The sequence below is a fragment of the Alosa pseudoharengus genome, unplaced genomic scaffold (assembly GCF_046254945.1).
Source record: "Alosa pseudoharengus isolate Yale_2024_CS ecotype anadromous, Long Island Sound unplaced genomic scaffold, YU_APseudo_1.1 YU_APseudo_1.1_scf_24, whole genome shotgun sequence".
Taxonomy (NCBI): Eukaryota; Metazoa; Chordata; class Actinopteri; order Clupeiformes; family Clupeidae; genus Alosa; species Alosa pseudoharengus.
In genome coordinates, this window is record NW_027468689.1 from 31,765,264 (window position 1) to 31,774,287 (window position 9,024).

The window sequence follows — 9,024 nt, forward strand, 5'->3', positions numbered from 1 at the left end:
TCACAAGTTGGTTCAGTTAAATACCTTTTCACTTCCATTTTAACCCCTGTAAGCCACAATGATGTGTTGCAGGTAACACCTGCAGATACACCTGTTAAGCATTTTTGAATGAACAGATTATTGAAACATTAAGACATTTGTTTAAAATAGACCAACCATAGCTGACTCCAAATTGGAGACATTAGCCAGGTGTGTTTTTTCTTCTTCTCCCAATTACAGTTTAAGGAAAAAAATAGGAGCTTTTGCATCCCCCTTTTTAGGGGGCAGCCGTGGCCTACAGGTTAGCACTTCGGACCTGTATCCAGAGGGTTGCCGGTTCGAACCCCGACCAGTAGGAACGGCTGAAGTGCCCTTGAGCAAGGCACCTAACCCCTCACTGCTCCCCAAGCGCTGCTGTTGATGCAGGCAGCTCACTGCACCGGGATTAGTGTGTGCTTCACCTCACTGTGTGTGTGCTGTGTGTGTTTCACTAATTCACGGATTGGGATAAATGCAGAGACCAAATTTCCCTCACGGGATCAAAAGAGTATATATACTTACTTATACTTTGTGTTTTCATATAATTTGTATTACTTTCCATAATCACCAATATTTCTCCTAAAATTATTTAGGAGTGACAATTTGATAGAATGAGACATTGTCTTGTAAAGTTCTACCATAACTGAAAAAACATGACATATCCACCACTCTCCACAACATCTTTGGGCAGTGTTCTTGTCACAATATACTGTAGTATAGTATAGTAAGTAACACGCTTTATTATGAATTTGTACCGCACCCCTAAACACCAAAGTTGTCTTGAGAGAGAAACAGATGATTAATAATACTGAAATGTGTAAACATTTACATAGTGATAACATAGCACAGTTTTGACCCTGTTGAGATCTCTTCATTACTGTAACACCAGAGGAGATATTTGATCCACATATAAATGTGAGAAATAGGATATTTTCTGAATGAACAAACATAATGAATGAACAAACAAAATAATGAACAAAATGTGGTTTTGAAAAGAAAAATAGCTTTTTGGCTAATTGATGTTGGTGTGTTGCTATGTTAAGAGTTTAGAAAAAGCATTTTGTTGAATGCTTGTTAGTGATTATGAACACAGTATTTCCAATTCAAATAATGCACCACAAATAAATCTCCATTCATCTAAATGAAATCCTAAATGTGGAACTCAATGATGAAGTCATCAGCATGTATCAGTGTGTGTGTGGAAGATACTCTGATGAACACAACCCCTATTTACCTTTAGCAGAATCCTAAGCAATCACTGCTGAAAGACATGATGTATGAATAATGTTAGCCACTCCATGATGCATGCTGGGGCCCCCAAAAATGTGTGACCCATCCTTAATGATTTCATATTCAGCCCAGGTTTAAATAATGGGTTGCAGGGTAAAAGGAGTTCAGAGCGTTTATTTCAGTCTGGTGTCCTAAGACTGTGTAAACAGGGTGGATTTGCTGGCCTGCTCAGCATCCATACATTCTATTAAATTGTGTTTTAGAGTCAATTTCTTGTGCAAATACACTCACTCACATTTCTGATGTCACTCACCAGGATTGGGAGGATTTTTTTTCTAGACTGAATGTGTGTGTGTGTGTGTGTGTGTGTGTGTCTGTGTGTGTGTGTGTGTGTTGGAGATTGGGGGTGTTAGGTGAGTCAGATGAGTTGTCATATGGAGCTAAAGAATGTGTGCAAGCCATGTTAAAGGGCATAAAAGTATTTAAGATACGTTCAAATATTACATTTAAACATTCAAATATTACCAGGAGTTAGAACAATGAAGAAGAAATAACAATGTTGGTGTGGTTGACATGCTTTGTGTTGCCCCAATATCCACTACAGCTTGCATGTTGCATGCATACCAAAAGAGCATCGTCACTTACGTAATGGTGTGTTCAAGATATCTCAAATCCTACATAATTCTTAAGTCATCCCCAGGCCAGCCTCATCAGAACTTGGCACTCTCCATCTCAGATTTAATTCAGGAAAACAAAGCTGTTTCCATTCACACAACCTTCTGCTTAACCATTAATATAATGATTACTTGCTATTTATATTAACATAGTAATAGCCACACTTTAGATACTGTAACAGCTTCCAGCTCTCCACAGCAAGTTATTGTAAGCATCACTGTGCATTGTGCCATGTTGGATGTGTAATTATGTGTTACGCAGAAGCAGCACACGATGGTTACATAGGACAGAATTGAGAGTGACACTCCATTTTCCCATGACCGTACATCTGCATGTGAAGTGTTTCATCGCCATTACATCATTCTGTGGTCCCAACCACCTCTTCCTCCCACCAAGCATCACACCACACACAGATGCATGCACAAACACACACACGCACACACACACACACACACACACACACACACACACGAGAGAAAAGCATTAATAGTTACAGACAAATGAGGTGCCTATGTCAAAGGCTATTTTTTGTGCAGCTTAAGGCCTGTGGGGCAGGATCACCTCATCAGGCTGGAAGTGTACATGAGCATATGTTGATTATCAAAGGGATCTGAGCACCGTGCTTTATTACTGAGATCACAGACTGATCAAAAAAAAGAGGGAAAGAAGAGAGTGGGGGTGGAGGGAGAGGGAAAGAGTGGGGGAGACATGGAGAGGGGAAGGGATGGAGAGAGGGAGAAGCGGAGCAGACAGAGGGAGAGGAGAGGGGGACATAGCTCAAGGGTGTTTAGGGGTGGTTTATCACTCTAGGCTGACATGTTCAGCACACACTGTGTGTGTGTGTGTGTGTGCAGCTTCAGATTCACAGATGCATAACCTCCATTGCACACGCACACATAGACATCCACACAAACCCTAAGACACATGCAAGCACAGGCACATCAATGCTTCATTAAGTGTCACATACAAGAGAATGAAAGAGATTTAAAGTAGCCATCTTAAAGAGTTAATACACAATACACAGCAACTATAACACAACCATACACAGTCATCAAAACAATGAAAATGGAGGGAGAGAGAGGATAAAGAGAAACAAGAACAACAGAACAGGACCCTGCTATCCATGAAAACATGCAGGACTGCTCTGATTATGTACCAGAGTGCAGGAATGAACTCCTCTGTATCCCTCCATCCTGTGTCCGCTCTCTCTCTCTCTCTCTCTCTCTCTCTCTTTCTCCTACCTCATCAGTGTTTTCTGGCCTGTCACTGGGTCTCCTGAGGAGTGCCTTCCCCTGTCTGGCAGCAGTGGGCGACGCCGCCGTGGCTCCAAGCGCCTGCAGGCCACTGCCACAAGCGCATTGATTTCAGCATGCGTCTAATTACCGCCCATAATCTATTCATTTCAGCCGAGCAGCCCAGAACCACAGCTGTTACTGCTGTGGCCCTTAACACCCCCAGTCAGAAAGAGTATAACACACACACATACACAGACAGACACACACACACACACACACACACACACACACACACACACACACACACACATTTGTACACACTCGTGTTTATAGAAATGACCAAGAACACACACATACACACACATTCACTCACTGATATGCATAAATACACGGCATACATTGACATTCTCTGATATGCTGACATTGAGTCATGCACAGCACGCGCCACACACACACCCACACATGTCAAAAAGCACAAAAAAGAGTTGAGAATAAAACCAAAGTGCAAGTGAGGGCAATTTACACACTGCAAGGCTCCTGGATGTCTTCCAGTGTCTCTTTAATTTCCAGCAGCTCAGGCAATGTCATATTTCTCTGGGAAAAATGCCCTGGTGTGGACTTTAAAGGACCCTGCACTGCTCTTTTGTCTTCGCTGTTTATTGCGCCCAAATTGTTACACATTAATAAAACAACAATGCGGGAGACTCAACCCCCTCCCCTTCTCATTCAACCCAAGTTTGAACATATCACCCCCCTCAACCCTACCCAATGGACATAAACACAGCCACGCACACACGCACACACACACACACACATACACACACACACATCACTGGTTTAACACATGACCCATGGCTGGCAGAAAATGCTCACTGTTATGTTTTGGCTCTCTTGTTTTTTTCTATTTTATTCTCACTCTCCCTTTTCTTGTAATCTCATCTTTTCTTCTAATTGTTCTAACCACCACTGTACATTTTTGCTGTCCGTCCTTCTCCACTCCTCTCCTTCTTTCCTCTTGATCCCTCTTTTCGTCCATATTTTTCTCCAATGGAACTTTCTCTCTCTCTCTTCCTCTCTCTCCCTCTCTCTCTGTCTATTTCTCTGTTTGCCCAACATGCATTTTCAGATGCCGGTCGATGAGGGAGGTGTGTTCGGGCAGGAAAGAACAGTGCAGTTTATTGAATGGTTACCTTCGTTGGGGCGTGTGTTGTGAGTTAGCTGCCGGGCCTAAAATAAGACGCCTAGCGCTCGCGCCAGGTGCGCAGGCTCCAGGCCTCCCAGCCGTATCGCATGGCCGGGGCCATATGCATTATTAACAGCAACTCACACTGTTGTGCTGGGGGATATTGATTACTCCCACTAAACAACACAGAGCATTGCATTATTCTACACCATCACTACCACTTCTTCATTCAAACAAACAGACCGATAACGAAAAATCACAGGGGCGGCATGTAGCGTAAACACCTCAGGTACTCTGTCAAGCCATGCAAAAGAAATGCTCTTTCCACAGTGGATCAAGGCCCCTATGCTTATGCTGTTGCTGATATTAATAGTGTTATGCAAAAAGGGTTCCTTTTTATAAGGCGATATTGCTCACTGTTCAAGGCTCTCTGTCCTAGGACAGTGTCCAGTGTCCACCTTTGATTAGCCACTTCTCAGGTGACCCGAAACTTGACACCAGAATAACGCTGCATGGTCTGAATGTCACACTTCCCCTGTTTGGCCAGCAGGGCACCCCCACCCCAGGGATCCCCTTCTCCCGTGTTTGAGTGGCTTGATCGGGGAGTCTGTGTGAATTTGGTGTGCATTACTGTGTACATCACAGGTGCTTGGCCATCAGCCCTGTAAAGATATGTGGATCCCTGCACGTTTCTGAAAATCAATTCATTCTCAGCCTAGACGGGTGCATATCAGCATGCGGAAGAACAAAGCTAGATAGGTCTCCTTTCAAATCTAATGAGACCCTTTCTTTCTCTGATTCTCTTTCTCACTCTCTCTTTCTCTCTCGCTGGTCTCTCTGGTGTAATCACGCCCATCAAATATTCATATGGGAAAAATGAATCCACGTCTGCGATTATGTTCCTCTAATTTACTCCATGACGGATATGAAGCCAAGCATCTTGTTTGCACGTAATGAAGAATCGAAATTGAGTTTCGTGCCTCTGACAATGGTGACTGCGACCGTGAGTTTGATTCATCATTGAAGTGAGCATGTCAAGCCAGTGTGAATTCAATAAATAGCTAGATCATTCTGATGACAGCCACTTTGGGCTACAGTTGGAATGGTCAGGTAAAACATAATCCACTGGTTTATATGCACGCAGATGTAGATAAGAAATCATATCCAAGACCTACAATATCCAACCAATACTGTGGATCAAAAGGTAGAGCATGAACACCAAAAGTTTGATTCCCATAGAGAACATATAGGCTATCAATACAAATGTGTATCTCTACTTTAAGTCACTTAAAAATGACAATCTCTGCTAAATGATTACATGTTAATGTATGATTGCATTCAGGCTGTTGTGTGAACACCATCATGGTTTATCAGACACATAAAGGCAAAACTGATGTTGCGAACAGTGATGATAGCAGGGACTTCCATTGGACTTGAGCTTTGTTGGCCACTTGACTGGATCAGAGACACTTCCCTTCTTTCCGTTGTGCATCCCAGACACACCTGAGAATGAGGCAGGAGTAGGGTATGGTGGAGTGGGGGATATAAGTGGGAGAGGGGGGGTCATATTTCAGTTGCTGTGACAACAAATACCCTTGGCAACAGCCCGGTATTGACTACCCCATTGTGGCTGTTCTTGTTTCGTTCTCCCTTTCCCCCTCTGCCTTGAAAGTCACAGCCAGCCAGTGAGCTACTGAAGACGGGGCGGTTCATGGAGGTTAGAGTCTCAGCAGCGTTTGTTTCTCTCCTCGGCAGTCAGCCCAGACCGTCTCGCTTCTGACAGATCATCCACGCTCGGTGGGGGAAAAAACTTCTGAAACTGGAACTCCTTGCTGAAGACATTTTCTTGCAGTTTTTTTGTGACACTGAGAGGAACAACAGAAGCAAATGTGCCATGCTAAAACTCCATAAGTGGAACAGGGTGGGGTTGAAGCAGAAGCTGATAATCCACTGTGCTTTATATTTGACAGAAGTCTTCCGTTCCAACTTGTACATGTTCACAGAACACACACCTAGCACCAAGTAGTGCAGCTGATATTGATTGTGCTAGCTAATATCTGTCAGAGCGTTAATGCTAATATTGATCCCTATTGGTCATGATCGGAGCACTATTGGTTTATATGTGTCCTTATGGAGTCCTCCAGTCTAACCAGTGATCAATACCGTGATCCGCTGACAATATGAGAGGCACGATATCTTTCTTGTGGATAGAACAAGGACAGAGAAAGACAGAGAAGGAGCAGGATGAGATGAGAGATAGATATGGAGAGGGAGAGAAATGCTAGAAAAAGGGGGAGGTTTGGTTGAAAAAGGCGGAGTGAAGGTAGAAAAAAGGAGTGAAAGGGATGGAAAAGAAAAGAGGAAACAAGTGATCCCTGCTCTCTCTCTCTCTCTTATTCTCTCTCCCTCTCTCTCTCGTTCTGTTCCCGTGTGAGCTGCCTGTGTTAACACAACGCTGTTTGTTTTAATTTGTTTAATCGGCTGCACTGCTCCACTGGGCGTGTCTGATTAGCATAATTAATTTGCTGAGACATTAGCATCGGCAGCGGTGGGCTAACGAAGCCTGGCGTGAGACTGAGAAAATTGAGCTCAATCTGCAGGTTACCGCAATTAAACGTGTCCATTTTCCCAGATAGATGACTCTCTCTCTCTCTCTCTCTCTCTCTCTCTCTCTCTCTCTCTCTCTCACTCTCTCTCTCTGTCGTCTCTCTCTCTCTCTCACTCCCTCACTAACCAGACTCAAACTTTATCATTTTGATTGTTATGCATGTAAAATGGGAAATGTATTTTGGGACACTCAATGGAATAGCATAGTGCAAAGAATCTGGTAGAGTAACTGAGGTTACTGGTTTCACACACATGCTACTATGTCTACAAAACAACAACCATAATAATAATAATAATGACGATGATGATGATAATAATAATAATAATAATAATAATAATAATAATTTGGCTTGTTGGTACTTGCATCGACAAGCCCGAATATAATTTTTAAATAGTAGACTTACAAATCCACCAAGTCTCTCTTAACTCCCTGTATAGAAGTTTAATAATAATATTGAAGTGATGAGGTCGCGAAGGAAAATAGATAGAAAGAACTCAAACAGATCTACAATACGTGTGCATTTGCATGCACATGGGAGACAGAGAGCACACAGGTCTTGTTAGCTTCTGGTGGCAGCTTGCTAATTCACTAAAGAGATACTTGTGGTTATGGACATCTTGAAAAAGAAGGGATGAACATCTTGAAAAAGAAGGGATGAAGGTAACAAGGAGCAGGGCTAGCAGTGGAGGCAGACCTTTACAAAATGCGTAACCACTGCCTGTACTAACTGCAGGCTAATGCACAGAAATCTAGTGGGGGGAAAGAAAACTTTTTTTTTGTCCACACAAAATGTAATTTCTGTTTATAACAATAGTAATGAACTGGGTTTTTTCTAGTTTGTGGGTAACCTATGGCTGTGTCCACTTCCCTTGTCAGTTAATGAGTCAAATGACGCATCATGCATAGGCCCTATTCTCTGTCTAAAAGTGTGCAGATATTGTGCATTTACTTTAACAGTATTTTAAAATGTGCAAAGTTGGGACTAATAGGGGAATGTTTTCAACTCTTGATGATGCGCCTGTCTCACAGTACCTATTCCCCTTCCAGTCTTTTTTTTCACACCCACCATCCACCATGGTTTCAGTTGTAGGCCAACCATATCTTTTCTAAACAGATAATTAATAGAAAAAAGTGTTGCAGTCTTTTGTTATTGTTTTTTTTTTTTTCAATTAAGGATGCCACTTAGAAGAGCCTAGAAGCTTTTTAGACCACACCTTCCCACCCTACATACACCCCTCGCACACACACACAAACACACACACACACACACACACAATATCATAGAAACGGAGTGATGTGTAATTACGAGCAAGGGGAGAGAGAATGAAAGAGAGAGAGAGAGGAAGAGGAAGAGAGAGACCGTGCCAGGCCTGTTTAAGGGTTAATGAGCCACTGGCAGCCCCCCAGCAGGGGTGGGGGAGTTTGCCCCTTCCAGAACAGAGGTGTGGGGAGGGGGGTCGCCCCCCACCTCCCCCTCAGGCCCGCTTCAAGAGGGAACCACCCCCAGGCCTTTCCTTTGAAGTGTCACAAGGTCCCCTTGTTCCAGCCGGCTTCGCTCGCGTATGTCTGAGTGGCAAATAAAATATACATGAGCTTCCATGGGTTGCACTGGGCACACACACACACCCACAGACACACACTCTCTCAGATATATACAAAACACACCACACTCACCCACACCCATACCCGCACTCATCCACTCACACCCCTCATGCACATACATACAAACACCAGCACCCCCTTTCACACACACGCACAGACACACACGCACACACACATCCCAAACATTATTCACAGATTAACAGACCCCTCCCTCTAACCCCTTAATGACCCCCATGGAACCAGATTGAGGGTACAATAGAATTAGGGATGGTGTGCAGTTTGTGTGTGAGTGCCTGTGTGTGTGTGTGTGTGTGTGTGTGTGTGTGTGTGTGTGTGTGTGTGTGTGTGTGTGTGTGTGTGTGTGTGTGAGAGAGAGAGAAACAGAGTGTGTGAGACCGAGAGAGAGAGGTGTTTATGAGAACACCCACCCACCCACACAAACACACACACACACACATAACCTCGTATCCTTC